Source organism: Corylus avellana, chromosome 8 (genome assembly GCF_965113065.1).
Source record: "Corylus avellana chromosome 8, dhCorAvel1.hap1.2, whole genome shotgun sequence".
NCBI classification, from domain to species: Eukaryota; Viridiplantae; Streptophyta; class Magnoliopsida; order Fagales; family Betulaceae; genus Corylus; species Corylus avellana.
In genome coordinates, this window is record NC_142497.1 from 12,437,534 (window position 1) to 12,458,895 (window position 21,362).

The following is a 21,362-nucleotide window of genomic DNA, read 5'->3' on the forward strand; positions in this document are numbered from 1 at the left end:
CAAACAAACAAAACAAATAACATGAAACTGAGACAAAGTGTGCATAGACAACATGTGTTCCCATACCCCCAAACTTAAATTACACACTGTCCCCAATGTGTCTATAACATGGAAAGAATTTACCCGGGATATGGATGAAATTGTTTGGAAGAGCATGGCTTATAGCACACCCCCAAACTTGAATCGAAGCACACTTGTTCCTGCGAAATAAGAAAACACAAAAACAAGTAAAAGGAAACAAAACTAAAGATAAATAAAAAGATTAAATGAACACACAGATAAAATAACAAGATAAACTATGGGGTGCCTCCCATGAGCGCTAAGTTTAACGTTTTCAGCCAGACTTTGGTACTTTAAACTTGAAGCACCAATCTTTCATTCTCTTGCACCAAAGGGAATGAATCTTTTATGTTGCAAGATGCTTCCGAGTGTTTATAGATCGAGGAGGACCACTTTGAGTTTGCTCCAATAGTTTCTCATCCAGGAGGGAATCATGAACTGGATAATACTTAGGGAATTCATCTATCTTGATGTCCTCAATTTGCTCATCACATAGCCCCAACAGACTTCTCTCTTGGATTCTTAGTAATTCGGGCATAGGAGCTGATGTTGAAGAAGTCTCAGTGCTCTCTTCCTTTTCCTGATGTAGCTCCTCTATAACCTCAGTTTGCTCATCTTCTTCTTCCACCTTGTTGTTCTTAGGAGTGGAATCCAATAAGGCCTTAGCTTGCTCATATATCATGTCAAGGTCCAAATCAAATTCATATTGAGCAAAGCATTCTGCCAATGGATCCTCCAGACTTGGCTCACTACACATCATAGCTTGCTTGAGGAATTTGTCAAGATCCAGGTCACATTCAATTTGATCAAAACGCTCTCCCACCGGATCCTCAAGACTTGGCTCATTAGAAGTTTCAGCATACTCAAGCTGCTTGTCCAGGTCTAGGTCACCTCCAATTTGATCAAAACACTCTCCCATTGGATCCTCAAGACTTGGCTCACAAAAACTCTACTCAACAGTTTCTACTAAACTAGCATGCGCTTCTTCTAACGCATAATTCTTTGGAGGAGGTGTCTCTTCTTGGTATTGTTGAGGTGGAGAGGAATATGAATAGCCATATATGGGAGATGGTTCCTCTTCACGAGCTATTATCTTGAAAATGGATTGCCTCAGATTGGGACTAAGACAGGAATATGATTGACCATAGAACTGTGGAGATGGCTCCTCTTCATGAAGTTATGGTGCATGAATTTCAAGAGCTTGAGCTTGCCACGAAAGATTAGACTTTTGACTCCATGATGGGTTATAAGAATCAAAATAGTGGTTGATCCCCGGTCTAGAGAACGATGTGTTCTTATGCCCAAAAATCTTGTTAGAAATTTGTCTTATTGAAGGACATTCTCCAACATGGTGATAAGCGTCATCGCATAATGAACATGGTCCATGGGGCATCGGAACGCCTCTCGACATATGTGAAAATAAAATAACAAAAAGTTAAAAGAAAAAAACAAATTAAGAAACAAAATTCAAAATAAAACTTAAGAAGATGCAAACTCAACTGACCCTACATGAAAAAGAAAAAAAAAATCAGATCTACAATTAGTGTAGTAACTGTGCTGCTTTTTGGATGTGCGATTGATCGCTCGAGCGCACTTCCAGAGGCAGAACAGTAATTACGAAAAAGCATAAAATAAAAAAATAAAAAAATACTAAATTAAAACAACACAACTAAAGGAAAATAATTCTAAACAAAATTTGCCGTAATCCTTGGCAACGGCGCCAAAAACTTGTTGTTAAAAATATCCACCTAAATTAATAGGCAAATAATTGTGTATTTTACCCGCAAGTGCACGTGGTCAACATAGTAGTATAGGGTGCAAGTACAGGGTCATTCCCACGAGGATTGCTAAATTTTGCTTAAAATTAATTCCCAAAGTAAAACAAAACAAATATTGAATTGTGAGTTGTTAATAATAAAAAGGTAGGGCTTTGATATCCATTACTAATTATATTTAGATAATATATCAATATGCCAATGTTTTGATCGTGTTATGTATACCTAATGTTTGTCAACCTAAGGGCATGGGTGTCTACTCCTTAAGCTATTGATTTTCCTAAGCAACGAATTAGGCATGAGTGTCTACTCTAATTCTTTTATTTCTTAAAGGATTTAGCATGGGTATCTGCTAAGTTGTTCTTTAAAAAAGCATAAAACTGTGGAAATCAACAAACACATGAGGCCTAGGGCATGGGTGTCTACTCCCGGTTCCCCATGTTGATTAACCCAAGAACCTGGTGTGAATTTATTTTGTTACTTTTATTAAACCTAGGACTCGGTCATCCAAATTGATTTAACTAACTAGTCTATACCACATGCATATGTTGATCAGGCACACACATATGAGGAATTCATGAAGCAGGAGTTAATCAAGTTAAATATCACAACATGATCATCACAAAGGCGCCAATACTGAATATTAACTAAACATAACTAGGCTTCAATCTAGCCCTACTAAATAAATTAGTTACACATAAGTTTGATATTAAACATCTTCATAAAATAAAAAGAAAGAAAAAGAATAAACCCGAAATTTGAACTTGAAGAGCTCCAATTCTTCTCCTTGGAAATTGTGTGTCTATTCTAGAGGTTTAATGATCTATTTATAAGCCTTAGGAATACTCAAGAAACCCTAAAAATCGTAGGCTTTGAGCTCTAGTTCGCACTAAGTTACAAAACTCTAGAAATTGCACTTCCATATCAAGGCTGGCGGCTGACTTGTCCATCACGCACAGGTGCGCTCCATCGCAGCCCGTGTCCGATCGATCACAGGTTTGCAATCAATCCTCTTTGTGCTGGGCCCTCGATCGCAGGTGCCTTGTGCTTGTGGTCTTCGCTTGTAGTGCACTCGATTGCAGCTCCCTTGCAATCGATCGCAGTACCAGAGCCTCCAGCATTCTCAAAATAGCTCTTTTAAGTCTGAAACTTCTGAGATTGCTTCTTTTTCTTCCAATGACCTACAAAATCAAGGAAAACATATAAAATAACTAAAATGGCATAAATTAACCAAAACTAAAGGATTAGCACATGAAAGTTAAGGGCTAAAAATATGAATATTTTAGCACTTAACATTGTACGGTGTTAAAGGAAAACTACACCTTTAAAGGGAAAAATGAGTTTGGAAGAAAGCATACTTTTGAGAAGACCTAGATCATGTGGTTATGTTTAACCCAATCAAGGAAAGGATTAAATCAAAATTTCTCTAATTGGAGTCAAAATCGGATTGGATTAAATTTTAGATTCTGCACATGCCTCAGTATTTTGATCATAACTTTCGGTTCACGTATCGGATTAAGGTGAACCTAGTAGCATTGGAAAGCTAACTCAAAACTCAAAATACTACAAATTCTTGTGAAATAGTATTTTCCTAATTCGGCCATTTACTATGTCACAATCATCCCGCAATAAAAGAACGCAAATCTGGACGAATCCTATTCCGATTTGTACTCGGATTGCTTCCTAATTTGACTAGGAAATTGAAGTACGACTTTTCTGGGATTCCTAGGGCTTCTAGGGTTTGTTTGCTCCTTATAAATAGACCTCTAAGCCTTCAAGAAAAATAGGCAATTTATTCCACAACTTTTCTCCCTTTTAGCTTAGTTTTTCTTTAGGTTTAGGTTTTATTTTCCATCATGTGGAGCTAAATTCTCAACTATGGTTGAGGATGAAGCCTCATCAATGAAGAGCAACAATGTGTTTATTTAAGTTAATATTATCCAATTTTATTGAGTTTTTATGTCAATAGGCAACAATGTGTTCATGTAAGTTAATATTATCAATTTTATTGAGTTTTTATTTCAATTGTTTTACTTCAAATTAATTATTGAGATGATTCGTGGATATCTTTTGTGATTCAAGGATACACTTGGTGATTTGAGATAATTTCACATAATTGATTGCTTGGTTTTTTACTCATAAAAAAATTGGATATCCCTTGTGATTTATTCTATGGACACAGTAGATGTTTTGATTTAAATTGGATATCTTTTGTGATTTGTGTAAAATAATGAATACATGGGATGATTTTGATTAATTCTTTGAAGCGAAAGTAAAATATACCTAAGATTTTATTGCGTGAACTTTGGATAATATTGATGAACATGGAACATGTTGCTATGATTCAGTGAGTGTGAATTCCAAAACCCTAGTGTTTTTATTTTGATTTATTTTAATTTGTTTAGTTTTTGTTTTATCTTTTATTTTCAAAACCCAAAATTCAAACCTCTTTTGGAACTAGGTTAGGATTAAATTAGTTTAGATATAAATTTTGCTTATATAAACACAATTCCCTGTGGGATGGACCTCACACTTGCAACCCTTTATTGTAAATGATTTGTACATTTGAGAGTATATTAAAATTTTCACAACATTATGCTTGTAATGAGTTTGTTATTGTTTTCAGAGAACATATGCATTAACATATTCCATCAACCAAAGTCTAGTAGTGGTTTGTTAGGCTGGGGTTGGGCTGTAAATTGTTATTTACTTGTAATTGTTGTTATCTCTAATGTTTTTGTGTTTTGTTATTGAATGGCTAAAGGAGGAGATTGTTATGTTGTATTTGGCCATATTCAATTAGCAAAACATGTGTTTCGTAATTTTCCATTCCTTTCCCTTGTGTTAAGGTGAAGATTGGAGATGTTTTGGGTTTTGTCATTAAATGGCCAAAGGGGGAGATTGTTAGGTTTAGTTTGGCCTTATTTAATGATCAAAATGTTTGTTTGTATTTTCTCATTCTCCCCTAAGTGTCAGGGTGAAGATTTGATGTTTGTTAGTGTAACACCCCGGTCCCATATTAGAAAGATGAGAAGAAGCCCACATAGAGTGTGATACTGGACATAAATGGAAATGGAAAACAAGTACACAAATTCACACTCAAATGACAGACAGAAGTTCACCACCCAAGAGATAACACCAAAGGGATATAGAATATTACCACCCAAAGGATTATAACAAGGGATACAGAACTAGAACACTCACCACTCTAAGGCTCACACCAAAGAGATACAGAGATACAAGGAGAACACTCCTCTAAAAAGCCAAAGGCTGGTTTTTTAACATAATACTCTAGTCTGACCTACAGTTGCACACACAAGTATTATATAAGCTTAGAACAACCCTCTAGGCATAGGATAAGCATCTAATGAAGTTAAACAAGTAATAATGGCAGAAAACAATCATTAATTCGTGGGGCAGCAGACAAGGGGACAAATAGCCACCTTAATGCAGATTCCAGAGAAGACTGACCACTCCACTTTAAACGGTCATAACTTTTGGCACGCGACTCCAAATGATCTGAAACCTTTTTAGTTGGAAAGATAAGATTCTGAACTTCAAGTTAAACCTAGGCATGTGTTCGAAATGATGAAGTAATGGATGGCTATGATGTTTTTGAACTCACTAGAACTCTTTAGACTACATCAGGATTTCTTCAATTTGGGCCTTGGCATTCTGTTGGGCTTGTGGACTTATTTGGATTGAAGCTTGGGAAATTGTTAATGGACTCTTGCTGGACACACCTGTGTCATACTCCCCTGGTTGATGAGGTCTTGTCCTCAATGGTCTCTTCGATTTCTTCATATGGTGCTAAGTCACATACATTGAAAGTTGGCATCACCATACTCTCCAGAGAGCTCAATCTTGTAAGCATTTTCTCCAATGCGTTGGAGCACTTTGAAAGGACCATCTGCTCATGGCAGGAACTTAGACTGCCGTTTCGCTGGAAAACATTCTTTTCAAAGATGAATCCATACCAAATCTCCATTCTTTCAAAATGATTGGCTTTCTATGCTTATTGGCCTGTGTTCGATACTTCTCATTTTGCTTCTCAATATGACCTCGAATCTGCTCATGCAACTTCTTCATTACAGGAATTAGAGCCAAATCAAGAGGACTAATGGGGTTTAGGCCATAGACAGCTTCAAAAGGACTACAACCAGTGGTTTGACTAGTAGACCTATTATAGGCAAATTCAGCTTGGGCAAGGAGGAGATCCCATTAACGGATGTTCTTTCCCACAAAACTCCTCAAGTGGTTTCCCAAACTTCGATAAACAACTTCAGTTTGACCATCTGTTTGGGGATGGTATGCAAAGCTGAATTGGAGGATAGTTCCAAGATTTATCCAAAGTGTAAGCCAAAAATGACCAATAAACTTGGAATCAGGATCGGAAGTAATCGTTTTGGGAATGCCATGAAGCTTGACTATCTCCCTCAAATACAAATCCGCAACATGAGATGCATCAAGAGTTTTGTTGCAAGGGACAAAATGGGCCATCTTTGAGAATCGATCAGCCACCACCATAATGGAATCTTTGTTCCTTTGGGTTCTGGGTAAACCCATAACATAGTCAAGACTAATATCCTCCAATGTGGCATTTGGAACAAGCAATGGGATATATAGTCCGGTGTTCTGTTTACGACTCTTTGCAAGGTGGCAAATTCGACATTGCTTCACATGTCGCACAACATCTCGTACCATCTTGGGCCAAATGAAATTCTCCTGCACAAGAGCTAAAGTTTTGTCTCTACCAAAATGACCAGCAAGACCTCTTCCATGGGCATCTTTGATAATGGCTTCTCTTAATTAACATTGGGGAATGCATAAATGGTTGTTTTTGAAAAGAAAACCATCTTGCAGCAAGAAATGATTGTTAGGACCATTAGAACATTCCTTCCAAGCATAGCCAAAATCAGGATCATCTTTGTAAGGTTGTTTGACAACTTCAAAACCCACAACCTACACTTGCATGGTATAAGTGAAGAGTGTCTTCGACTTAAAGCATCAGCTACTTGATTGAGTTTACCTGCTTTATGCTTGATTGAGAATGAAAAAGCTTGCAAAAACTCACTCCATTTTGCATGCCGTGTGTTGAGCTTCTGCTTGCTGTTCGAGTACGTCAAAGCTTCATGGTCAAAATGAAGTATAAATTCTTTGGAGAGTAGATAATGACTCCAATGCTCCAGGGCACGAACAAGGGCATAGAATTCTTTGTCATAGGTGGAATACTTCTTTTGGGAGTCATTGAGCTTTTCACTGAAAAAGGCAATTGGCTTGCCTTCCTAGCTGAGAACACCACCAATTCCCAAATTAGAAGCATCACAATCAACTTCAAACACTTTGGGGAAATCTGGAAGCATAAGGATTGGTGCCTCCATTACTTTCTGGTTGAGAAATTCAAAGCTCTTTTGGGCTTCTTCCGTCCATTTAAACGTTCCTCCCTTATGGCATTCTGTGATGGGAGCAGTAATGGTGGTGAAGCCTTTGATGAAGAGCCGGTAGAATGATGCAAGTCTATGAAAGCTTCTGATGTCATGAAGGGACTTGGGAATAGGCTAGCTAGTGATTGCCTCAATTTTGCTGGGGTCCATCATGATTCCTTCCTTAGAGACAACATATCCTAAGAAAACTAGGTTATTTGTGAAGAAACAACACTTCTTCAAGTTGACATACAACTTCTGCTCTCGTAGAGTTTGAAAGACTTGTTCAAGGTGCTCTAAATGATGTTCTGGAGATTTGCTGTAAACTAAGATATCATCAAAGTAAACAACAACAAATTTTCCCATAAAAGGTTTAAAAACATGATTCATGAGACGCATAAATGTACTAGGAGCATTAGAGAGTCCAAGTGGCATGACCATCCATTCATAAAAACCATCTCTAGTTTTAAAAGCTGTCTTCCATTCATCACCATCTATCATGGGAATTTGATGGTATCCGCTACGAAGATCCAAGTTGGAGAAGATTGTGGCTCCATGAAGCTGATCAAGGAGATCATCTAGCCGCGAAATGGGAAAGTGATACCTGATGGTGATCTTGTTCATAGCCCTATTGTCGATGCACATATGCCAAGAACCATCCTTCTTTGGTACTAGAAGTGCTAGAACAGCACAAGGACTCATGCTTTCTCTCACAAGGCCTTTGGTGATCAATTCATCAACTTGTCTCTGCAACTCTTCATGCTCTCTTGGATTCATTTGATAGGCTGCCTTGTCAGGTAGAACGGAACCTAGAACAAGGTCAATGTGGTGCTGTATGCCTCTCATGGGTGGAAGACCCGGTGGAAGCTCTTCCGAAATAACCTCGGGAAATTTCTCAAGAACTAGTTGTAAGATAAGAAGAATTTCAATTGGGTCTTTCTTTTCAACTACAACTAGAGCATACCCCACATTCTGTTAAAGCTCTCTCAACTTCACATATAGAGAGTAGATTATTACCCTTCCCTTTAGAAGGTTTAGATGTAGTCAACATTTTTAATGGAGCTAAGGTAATTTTTGTCCCATCTTTTTCAAAAGAATAAGTGTTTTTGAAACCATCATGAAAAGTTCTTCTATCAAATTGCCATGGTCTACCAAGCAATATTGACATGCATCCATAGGAACAACATCACACAAAACTTCATCTTTGCAATTCTTCCCAATAGAGAATTGAACTAATCATTTCTTTGTTACCTGGATATCATTGCCCCTTTTAAGCCATTGAAGCTTGTAAGGATGGGAATGAGGTTCTGTTTTTAGGTTGAACCTCTCCACCATGGTTTTGGACACCACATTCTCACAACTTCCCTCATCAATGATGACATTACACACCTTGGCACTATAGGTGCCCTTGGTGTGGAAAATGTTGTTCCAAAGCCAATCTTATTCTGTGTAGGTGGATTTCAAGATCTTGCGAATTACAAGAGACTCCCCTTCATCTGCATATGTCAAGTCTTCCTCAGACACTTCATCAACTGGTTCATCCTCATCATCTTCCAAGTCTTCCTCAACAAGTGAGATTATCTTGCGATTTGGACAATCAGAAGCAATATGTCCAAAACCATGACATTTAAAGCATTTTCTACTTGAGTTATAAGTATTGGAGCGATTTGAACTTGCTGGAGCTTCATTCTTGGCTGGTTGTTTGGCTTCACTCTTGGCTGGTTTGGCAGCTGCATTCTTGGGATATGGAGTTGTCTTGGCAATAGAAATACTCCCCCAGTTGGTGATTCCTCCTTGATTGAAAGGTCGATAGGTACTCCTACGCCCTTCCTTCAATTGTCTCTCCACCTTGAGTTGTAGCTTACAAACATCATTGTAAATCCAATAAGGCTGTAACTGAACAACATTACCGATTTCGGAACGTAAACCTCCAACGTAACAGGCTACCATTTGCTCTTCCAGTTCTACAATATCACAACGCATCATAGAATGATCAAATTCCGCCGTGTACTCCTCCATAGAAAGTTTGTTCTGCCAAAAGTTGTTGAACTTAAGAAAATCATCTTGCCGATAATGATCTGGCAAATACTTCTTCTTAAGAGCCTTCTTCGTCTTTGCCCACGTCACAATGCGACTTTTCCTTTCACATTCCCGTTGTTTCTTAAGGTGCTCCCACCAAATAGAAGCATGCTTCCTCAACTTGATGGCAACAAGTGATAAGTGCTAAAATATTCATATTTTCAGCCCCTAACTTGCATGTTTTAATCCTTTGGTTTTAATTAATTAGGCCATTTTAATTCCTTTTTGTGTTTTTCATACTTTTACAGGCTTTTGGAAGAAAATGAAGTAAAACTAGGTGATTTGAGCTCAAAAGAGAAGATGGAGACAATTGAAGCTCTTTGGTACTTCGATCAATCGCAGGGCATTTGCGATCGAGCGCAATACCCAAGAGGACACAGCATCAAGCAGGCCAGGAGTGATCGAGCTCATGCTAGAAGAAGGATCGATCTCAGACTTGCAATCGAGCGCACACGGGCAGCGATCGAGCACACCCGTGCGCAGGAGACTTATCAAGTGGCGGCTGGATTGACATTCTTTCCATATTAGGGTTTTCCAACTCCAAATTGTAATAGGTCTCAAAACCCTACGAAATCCCTAGGTTTACTACTTTGTCTAGGACTTCTAAAGCCTATAAATAGACCCTTAAGCCTCTAGAATAGATAGACTTTGTAAGGAGAAGAATAGGAGCTCTTCAAGTTCAAGTCCCAGGTTTATTCTTTCCCTTTCTTTTCTTTTCTTTTATGAAGATGTTTAACATCAACTTTATGTGTAGCTAATTTAATTAGTAGGGCTTGATTGAAGCCCTAGTTATGTTTTGTTAATATTTCAATATTGGCGCCTTTGTGATGATCTTGTTGTTCTATATAACTTGATTAATACCTGCTTGCATGAATTCCTCATATGTGTGTGCCTGATCAACATATGCATGTGATACGGACTAGTTAGTTAAATCAATTTGGATGGCCGAGTCCTGGGTTTAACATAAGTAACAAAAGAAATTCACACTGGGTTCTTGGGTTAATCAACATGGGGAACCGGAAGTATCCCTAGGCCTCATGTGTTTGTCGATTTCCATAGAACATATGCCTTCCTATGGAACAACTTAGTATAAATCATACTAAATCCCTTAGGAATGAAAAGAGTTAGAGTATACGCCATGCCTAACTTGTTGCTTAGGGAAATCTATAGCCTTAGGAGTATACGCCATGCCCTAAGGTTGACAAACATTAGATATGCATAACTTGATCAAAGCATTGGCATATTGTTATATTAGCTAAATATAATTAGTAGTGGATATCAACGCTCTACCCTTTATTATCATCACTTCAACAATCAATCTTTGTTTTGCTTAAGGAATCTATTTTTAAACATAAATTCAGCAATCCTCGTGGGAATGATCCTGTACTTGCATCATATACTACTATGTTGACCTTGTGCACTTGTAGGTAAAACGTACAATTATTATCTATTAATTTAGGTAATATTTTGCACAACAACAAGCTTCACCTTGTGGTGTTCTGGAACATCTTTGTAATCAAAGATTCACTCAATGGTGTTAAGCCAATCAATGAGTTCATCGGATTGCATTCTTCCTTCAAATTCTGGAATGTCCACCTTGACATCATAATGGCATTGGACACTATGAATTCTTGAGTTTTGAGGATGAGGTGGGGTGCTATCACTCGAGGAGTGACAACGAGCCTAGTGGAAAGGATTAACACTCTCTCCATCGTCGCTGGAAACTTCATCCTCCAAGTCATGATGAGAGGCTTCAAAATGTTGTAAACGTTCTTGGAGCTGCTGGACTGGTCTCCTAAAGCTGTCCATTTTGATATCTCGCAGGTCTCTTTCTAGAGCTGCTAGGGGTTGGTTAGCCTGGGCACGATGACCATGAGCAGCCACTGAATTCAAGACTTGAGCAACCTTAGCTCTGATACCAATTTGATACCGGACAGAAATGGAGATGGAAAACAAGTACACAAATTCAAATTCAAATGACAGATAGAAGTTCACCACCCAAGAGATAAATACCAAAGGAATATAGAATATCACCACCCAAAGGATTATAACAAGGGATACGAAACTAGAACACTCAACACTCTAAGGCTCACACCAAAGAGATACAAAGATACAAGGAGAACTCTCCTCTAAAAAGCCAAAGGCTGGTTTTTTAACACAATACTCTACTCTGAGCTACACTTGCACACACAAGTATTATATAAGCTTAGAACAACCTTCTAAGCATAGGATAAGCATCTAATGAAGTTAAACAAGTAATAATGGCAGAAAACAATCATTAATTCGTGGGGTAGCAGACAAGGGGACAAACAGCCACCTTAATGCATATTCCCAAGAAGGCTGACCACTCCACTTCAAGCGGTCATAACTTTCGGCACGCGACTCAAAATGATCTGAAACCTTTTTAGTTCGAAAGATAAGATTCTGAACTTCAAGTTAGACCTAGGCATGTGTTTGAAATGATGAAGTAATGGATGGCTATGATGTTTTTAAACTCACAAGAACTCTCTAGACTGCATCAGGATTTCTTGAATTTGGGCCTTGGCATTTTGCTGAGCTTGTGGACTTATTTGGACTGAAGCTTGGAAAATTGTTAATGGACTCTTGCTGGACACACCCATGTTAGAGTGGGTGGTTTATAAAGATAGTCATGGGTGCTAAGTCCCATATTGTCTATTTACTATGTGAAATTGGGCTTTATAATGAATTATGGGGAAGCTCCAAATTGACTAGTCCTTTTGGGGTAACAGCGTAGATGTGGCTAGCACTTTTCCGAGGTCATTACAAATGGTATTAGAGCTACCTAGTAACGTTAGGTCATGTCATACTGGAGCATTGCATGACGTGACCCTGACAAGGATGTTAGGAATTTAAGAGGGGGAATTTGTAACACTCGTGTCCCATATTGCGAAGACGTGAAGAAGCCCACATAGAGTGGGTGGTTTATAAAGATAGTCATGGGTGCTAAGTCCCACATTGCCTAGTTACTGGGTGAAACTGGGCTTTACAATAAATTCTAGGGAAGCTCCAAATGGACTATTTCTTTTGCGGTAATAGCACAGATGTGCCTAGCGTTTTTTCTTGGTCGTTACAGTTAAAGTTATTTGCCTTCCACGTTGAAAGGGGCGTCAGAACGAGCTTGTGACGAGACTGAAGGAGTGCTCTTTGGTTTCCCGTCAAGTGTTGTGCAAATATCTACCTAAATTAATAGGTAAATAATTGTACGTTTTACCGGCAAGTGCACAAGGTCAACATAGTAGTATATGGTGCAAGTACAGGATCATTCCCATGAGGATTGCTGAATTTTTGTTTAAAAATAAATTCCTTAAGTCAAACAAAGATTGATTGTCTAAGTGATGACAATAAAAGGTAGGGCTTTGATATCCACCACAAATTATATTTAACTAATATAACAATATGCCAATGCTTTGATCATGTTATGCATATCTAATGTTTGTCAACCTAAGGGCATGGCATATACTCCTTAGGCTATAGATTTTCCTAAGCAACGAGTTAGGCATGGCGTATACTCTAACTCTTTTCTTTTCTAAGGGATTTAGCATGATGTATACTAAGTTGTTCCTTAGGGAAGCATATATTCTATGGAAATAGACAAACACATGAGGCCTAGGGCATGGCATATACTCCCGGTTCCCCATGTTGATTAACCCAAGAATCGCGATGTGGATTCTTTTGTTACTTCTATTAAACTCAAGACTCGGGCATCCAAATTGATTTAACTAACTAGTCCATACCACATGCATATGTTTATCAAGCACACACATATGAAGAATTCATGCAAGTAGGTGTTAATCAAGTTAAATAACACAACAAGATCATTACAAGGGGGCCAATATTGAAATATTAGCTAAACATAACTAAGGCTTCAATCAAGCCCTACTAATTAAATTAGCTACACATAAAATTGATGTTAAACATCTTCATAAAGAAAAGAAAAGAAAGGAAAAGAATAAACTCGAGACTTGAACTTCAAGAGCTCCTATTCTTCTCCTTACCAGGTATATCTATTTTAGAGGCTTAAGGGTCTATTTATAGGCTTTATAAATCCTTGACAAAGTAGGAAACCTAGGCATTTCGCAGGGTTTCGGAACCTATTACAATTGGGAGTTGGAAAACCCTAATATGGAACGAATGACAATTTGGCCACCACTTGATGTGTCTCATGCGCACGGGTGCGATCGATCGCAACCCGTGTGCGCTTGATCGCAGGTCTGCGATCTATCCTTCTTCTGTCATGCGCTTGATCGCTCCTGGCCTGATTTGTGCTTGATCTTCTCGGGTACTGTGCTCGATCGCAGGTACCTGTGATCGATCGCAGTGTTAGAGAGCTCCCATTTTTCCCATCTTCTCTGTTTGAGCCCAAATCATCTAGATTTACTTCATTTTCTTCCAAAAGCCTACAAAGGGATGAAAAACACAAAAAGGAACTAAAATGACCTAATTAACCAAAACCAGAGGATTAAAACATGCAAGTTAAGGGTGGAAAATATGAATATTTTAGAACTTATTACACCCCCAAACTTACATATTGCTAGTCCCTTAGCAATACAAAACTAGAAACAAAAATAAAAAATAGAGAGCAAAAAGATAAATCCATCTTTTGTGGGACGTACGATTGCATTTAGCATATGCAATAAGCCTTTTAAGCCTCTAGGAGTTCCCTAGAGGATGAGTGAAGTCTCATTAGGGTTTTCCAGAAATGTTACCCACAAACATCATGCACAGTTCATGTTACCTCAAAAATTAAAGTATCACTCAAAATCATGATTCTCATTTATTAGCAAACTTAAAAAGATGAACTCTATGTTCACAACGAATTGGAATTTGAAAATTTAATTACTTTGAAAGGACATGCTAAAACATCACAAGTTTGACAATAGTATAAAGTGAATTAGCACAAAATTATGAGGCTTCCAAATCTTTCCAATGTGTAATGTCTCTATATCTCAGAATTCATTGAAATCCCTATTAGAATGACATAATGGCATTTTTTTTTCTCTTTTTGTTTTTGGTCAGGTTGTGCAATGTTGGTTCCCTTAAGCTTTCTAGTTGACCCTTGTAGCGAGTGTTAAGTCAATGACTCCTGAACCAGGTGGTTTTAGGGCATTAGGTGTAGAGACACCCCTAAGGACCTACTAACTCGAGTCAAAAAGGCTACAAAACCAACTAACCATGACATTGATCAAATCAACATTTTTCACCTTTTAACGTGAACACTCAATGCTTTGAGGCAAGAGGTCCAGTTACTCAGTGAAAAGCCATCAATGATCATTTATTACGTACTTTCTCATTTTTTTTTTTTTTCTTTTTTCAAATATGCCAAAGTGTCATCTAATAAATCATCTAATTTCATTGAAGATGCAAAAACACACATATCAGACTTCATGTCATACCTCACACATTATGTGCTAATGTGCTTTGTGTGATCAGATCAATCATGTGATTTTTTAACTATCCTCAACAAGTAATCAAACTAACAGATTCACTCATCAGATCATGTGTTCAAAATTTTAAGCTCATTGATGAATTCAAGCCACAATTCTTTTAGATCAACTTAAAGTTTTAGAGCAAACATGAACATGTGTAAATTTTTTTTTATTTATTTATTTTTTATTATTAAACATAAAGAAACAAACATACAAAACAAATAACTTGAAATTGGGACAAAGTGTGTGAACAATCATGTGTGCCCATACTCCTAAACTTAAACGACACATTGTCCCCAATGTCTAAGTAAAGGAAAGAATGTACTCGGGAGATGGTCGATATGATCTTGGAAAGCATGGCTCATAGCACACCCCCAAACTTGAAGTGAAGCACATTTGTCCCTGCAAAATAAGAAAACACACAAACAAGTAAAAAGGAACAAAACTAAAACTAAATAAAAATTGAACTGAAAGCACACTAAACAAAAGAAAAGGATAAACGATGGGGTGCCTCCCATGAGCGCTAAGTTTTACGTCTTCAGCCAGACGGTGGTTCCCTTTCAGTGCTATCCAGAAGTAGATGCTCCAAAATGTGGTGGTGCATAGGGGGTAGATTGGAGTGCCAGATCTTCATCTCTTGGTAGCAATTTCACTTCGAGATATGGCTTTACTCTGTGTCCATTAACCTGGAATATGCGATTGCTTTCTGCATTGCAACCCTCCAATGCTCCATGAGGGAAAATTTTAGTAATAATACAAGGTCCACACCATCTTGACTTAAGCTTACCAGGGAAAAGTTTCAATCATGAATTATAAATCAACACCTTTTGTCCTACATGAAACTCCTTCCTGACTAGTTGTTTGTCATGATATGCTTTGGTCCTTTCCTTGTAGAACTTGGCGTTCTCATAAGCATCTCGCCACAATTCCTCTGAATTCATTAAGTTGTAGCTTCCTCTTGTTGCTAGCTTGTTTCATTCAAACTTAAACTACTTGATGGCCCAATATGCTTTGTGTTCCAACTCCACTGGTAGATGACATGCTTTCCCAAAGACTAATCGATATGGAGACATACCAATAGGTGTCTTGTAAGCAGTCCTATAAGCCCATAGTGCATCATTCAAGCATAGGGACCAATCCTTCCTATTGGGGTTTACTATCCTTTCAAGGATACCTTTGATTTCTTTGTTGCTGATCTCCACTTGGCCACTGGTTTGGGGATGGTATGGAGTTCCAGCCTTATGAGTGATGCCATACTTCTTTATCAAAGAAGCGAAGGCATAATTATTGAAGTGGCTGCCTCCATCACTAATTATTGCTCTTGGTATCCCAAATCTAGTGAAGATGTTGTCCTGCAAAAACTTCATAACCACTTTGTGATCATTAGTCTCTGAGGGGACAGCCTCGACCCATTTGGACACATAATCCACACCCACAAGGATATACAAATAACCATATGAATTAGGAAATGGACCCATGAAATCAATACCCCATACATCGAAGAGCTCCACCTCCTGAATATTTTGCAGCAGCATCTGATTTCTGGATGAGATGTTACCTGTCCTCTGGCATTTATCATAGGAGTTGCAAAACAAAAAGGTATCCTTAAATACATTAGGCCAATAGAAACCAAATTGTAGTACCATAAGTGCTGTTCTCTTAGCCCCAAAGTGTCCTCCACAGCAAACTAATGACAATGCTGCAGAATGCTTCAATGCTCTTCTTCTGAGACACACCTTCTAATGATTTGATTAGGGCAAAATTTGAACAGATAGGGGTCATACCAATGGTATTGTCTAGATATAGACATCAACCTCTTCCTTTCTTAACTAGACATTCCTGGGGAAAAAACCTTGGAAGTTATATAATTCACAATGTCTGCATACCATGGAAGTTGGACCTCAACTGCAAATAACTGCTCATCTGGAAACTTTTCATTCAATGGAAGCTCATCTCCTTCTTCCTCATGAAGTAGTCTGGATAGGTGATCGGCACCCACATTCTCACTGCCCTTCTTATCTCTGATCTCAAGATCAAACTCTTATAGTAATAATACCCATCTGATCAGTCTTGGCTTTGCATCCTTCTTAGCAAACAAATATCTCAAAGCAGCATGATCAGTGAATACAATGACCTTAGAGCCAATTATGTATGATCTAAACCTCTCCAAAGCAAATATGACAGCTAATAATTCTTTCTCAGTGGTAGAATAATTTAGCTGAGCATCATTCAATGTCCTATGAGCATAATATATGGCATGAGGTACCTTATTGATTCTTTGACCCAAGACAGCTCCCAAGGTAAAGTCACTGGCATCACACATACGCTCAGATGGTAGACTCCAATCAGGTGCCCTCATTATTGGTGCCGATGTGAGCAGCTTTTTCAGTTTGTTGAAGGCAGTCATACATTCTTTAGTCCATTCAAACTTGGCCTCCTTCCCTAGCAATGCATAGAGGGGTCTGGAGATCTTGGAGAAATCCTTGATGAATCTTCTACAGAACCTGGCATGTCCAAGAAAACTCCTCACCCCTTTCACTGTCAGAGGCAGAGGAAGTTTGGAGATGATGTCAATCTTAGCCTTATATACCTCAATGCCCTTGCTCGAAATAGAGTGACCCAATACGATGCCTTGTTGAACCATGAAGTGGCATTTTTCCTAATTGAGCACTAGGTTGCATTCTTCACACCTCTTGAGGACACTCTTTAAACGGTTGAGGCATTCATCAAAACTAGACCCAAAGACACTAAAGTCATCCATAAATACCTCAATGGTTTTCTCCACCATGTCTGAAAAAATGCTGGTCATGCATCTTTGGAATGTGGCTAGGGCATTGTATAAGCCAAATGGCATCCTTTTGTAGGCGAATGTGCCAAAAGGACATGTGAAGGTGGTCTTCTCCTGATCCTCTGGTGCTATTGCAATCTAATTATAGCCACTGTACTCATCCAAGAAACAGTAGTGGTTATGGCCAGCTAACCTTTCTAGCATTTGGTCAATGAAGGGTAACGGAATATGGTCTTTCCTGGTTACCCTGTTCAGTCTTCTGTAATCGATGCATACCCTCCACCCAGTGGTTACTCTTGTGGGTATTAGCTCATCATCTTCATTCTTCACCACTGTGATCCCACTTTTTTTTGGCACTACTTGAACTGGACTGACCCATTTATTGTCTGAGATGGGATAGATGATGTCCACATCTAGTAGTTTTAATACCTCTGACTTGACTACCTCCTTCATGTGTGGGTTGAGCCTTCTTTGTGCATCCCTAGTTGGCTTGGCTTCATCTACAAGAAAGATTTGATGCATGCATTTGGCTGGACTTATGCCTTTGATGTCAGCAATGGTCCACCCCAAAGCAGTTTTATGCTCTTTAAGCACTCTCAACAGCTTTTCTTCTTCGTCACGGCTCAGATTTGCTGCAATTATGACTGGTAGTGTCTTGTTTTCTCCTAAGTAGGCATATATTAGGTGGTCTAGCAATTGCTTCAAGTCCAGCTTGGGTGCCTAGACAATAGAAGGAACAAGAGAGGTATTAGTAGGCTCAAGAATCTCAAAGGCAGGAATATACTTACTTGAGTATTTTGGAGAGGCCTCAAGATGATGCACTATTTCAATGATGTCATTAGTAACATCTTCAGGTTTTGGCTCAATGTCCTGCCTTGTGAAACTATGCGTGAGGGTGGCCTCCATTAGATCTTTATGTTGATCCTGCAAAACTGTCTCACTAACATCTTGGATCATACAAATATCAAAACATTCTAAATCTTCTTGAGGTAATTTCAATGCATCAAATATTTTGAACTCTATTGTCTCACCATTTACCTTCATGCTCACAATACCCTTTTTCACACCTATTGTAGTATCAGCAGTTCTCATAAAGGGTCTTCCTAAGATAATAGGTAAAGGTGATGGCATAGGAGATTCTTCCACATCTAATACAATGAAATCAGTAGGTAGAATAAATGTGCCTACCTTTACCAAAACATCATCAATTATACCTCTTGGTCGTTTGGTGCTTCTGTTTGCCAATTGCAAGGTGATAGAGGTTGGTTGAAGCTCCCCCAATCCCAGCTTTTCATATACAATGTAAGGCATCAAATTCACCCTTGCTCCTAGATCCAGTAGTGCCTTTTCAAAAGAATGGTCTCTTATCCTGCAAGGAATGGTAAAACTACCTAGATCTGTTAGCTTTGGTGGTAATTTTCTTAACAAGACTGCACTTACCTCTTTTGTTAAGGCCACTGTCTCATATTCCTGAAACTTCCTTTTGTTAGTGCAACAATCCTTTAAAAATTTAGCATATGAAGGAATTTGTTTAATTGCATCTAGTAAAGGAATGTTGATTTCTACTTTCCGCAAGGTCTCAAAGATATCCATGAGTTGCTTTTCTTTCTTTGGTTTGACTAACCTTTGAGGAAAGGGGGGTGCATTCACCTTCTCCATTTTATTTACCTTGGAAGTTGATGCTTTATCTGGAGATGCTTGAGGTGGCTCTTCAATTCCTATGACTTTGCCATTTCTGAGAACTGTGGCCGCTTTCAGCTGATGTTGATCCTCTGAATTAGGTATTGTTTGAGTTGGAAATTCTCCCTGCTTCCTCTCACTCAACTCCTTTGCCAGCTGACCCATTTGCACTTCCAGTCTTTGAATGGCTTGATCAGTCTTTGTATTGAATTGTTTTTTATCAGGCGTGAATTGCTGTTGTGTAATCACAAATTGCTATTGTGAAGTCACCAGTTGTCATACAAGATCCTTCCAATCATCCTTATCTGGCTTTTAAGCTAGTTGGACTGCTTGTTGAGGGTTGCTTTTCTGTCCTTGAGGGTTCAGAATATTTCGACTATTATTCCCTAAGAAATCAGGGTGGTTTTGCCACCCTGGCTTGTAGGTGTTGGAGTATGGATTGTTCTTGTGGGGATGATTGTTTTGTCCCAAATAATTCATCTCTTCTTGCTCTGCAAATGGAGATAAAGGACATGTCTCAGTGGTGTGATCTATATGAGCACAAATAGCACATAACCGGATTGGTGTGTCCTGTTGCAGATGTGAGATTTTCTGAGCAGTCATGGCCTTGACAATCATGTCCAACTTCTTTTCTACAGCAGCCATCTGATTTTGCATTCCACTATTTTCTTCATTCTTGCCTTCGCTCCTTATATCTTGCCCCTTTCTGGATGGGAATTGTTGAGTGTGTTCACTCAGCCTCTGAAAGATCCCTATGGCTTCCTCACTACTCTTCTCCATCAGCGTACCTCCACAAGTTGTATCAACCATCCCTTTGTTAGTATCATCTAAACCTTCATAAAAAATTTGTACCTGATCATCTTGAGGGATGTTGTGATGTGTGCACTTTAGAAGCAATGAATTGAAGTGATCCCAAGCCTCAAAGAACAAATCTCCATCTCGTTGTTGGAAAATTTGATGTTCTCTTTTAAGTTGTTTTGTCTTTTGAGCTGGGAAAAACTTCTTCAGAAACATGGTGGTCAATTCGTCCCAAGTATGGATAGAATCTGCAGGCAAGGAATTGTACTACAGTTCAGCATTATCTTTCAAGGAGAAAGGGAAGAGGACTAACCTGAGTCTCTCTGGAGTTAGGCCTTGGACATGCTGCAACTTGCATAAATCAAAGAATTCTTTAGGTTGCAAGTTAGGAACCTCAGTAGCTGTGCCTCTAAAGTGAGTCAATGCATTAAGGATTTGAGGAGAGATATAATAGCTGCCATCCACCTCCGGTTGATATGCTATGCATGAGGGTTGATGGAGGTTTGCTAGAACATACTTCATTGGTCTCCTCACCCTTGGTGGATTTGCCTCTAATGGTCTTGATCCAATGGGATTCTCTTGTAAATCTTCCATATTAATTTCTTCCTCTTCTTCTTTGTTTCGAGGTTGTTGTCGAATTGTCCGCTCAATTTCAAGATCGAGGGGAATAATGGTTGAGGCTTGAGATCGACGACCTTGCATCAACTAAATTACTTCTTACGTCGAGTAGCTTCAGTGCTGCTGGTCTAGGTGCTCCCTGGAACTGCGATCGATCATAACTTGGTGCGTTCGATCGCAATGTCTCGATCGCACTTGGCTGACGATTGATCACAATCACAGAATGCTAATCTGCAACTTAAAGCAAAAAAAAAAAAAAAACAGAAATATTTAGGAATCAAAAGAAAATATTTTTGAGAGAAACCAAATTGAAAATTAAAATAACACAACTAAAGGAAAATAATTCTAAACAAAATTCACCGCAATCCCCGGCAAAGGCGCCAAAAACTTATTGTGCAAATATCTACCTAAATTAATAAGTAAATAATTGTACGTTTTACCTGCAAGTGCACAAGGTCAACATAGTAGTATATGGTGCAAGTACAGGATCATTTCCATGAGGATTGCTGAATTTTTGTTTAAAAATAAATTCCTTAAGTAAAACAAAGATTGATTGTCTAAGTGATGATAATAAAAGGTAGGGCTTTGATATCCACCACTAATTATATTTAACTAATATAACAATATGCCAATGCTTTGATCATGTTATGCATATCTAATGTTTGTCAACCTAAGTGCATGGTGTATACTCCTT

At 38.5% G+C, this 21,362-nt stretch overlaps 1 pseudogene; it reads right to left on the reverse strand.

The window, feature by feature from the left end:
- Positions 1-6,056: 6,056 nt before the first annotated feature.
- Positions 6,057-21,362, reverse strand: part of LOC148584139 (uncharacterized) — a 43,613-nt pseudogene continuing 28,307 nt past the window's right edge.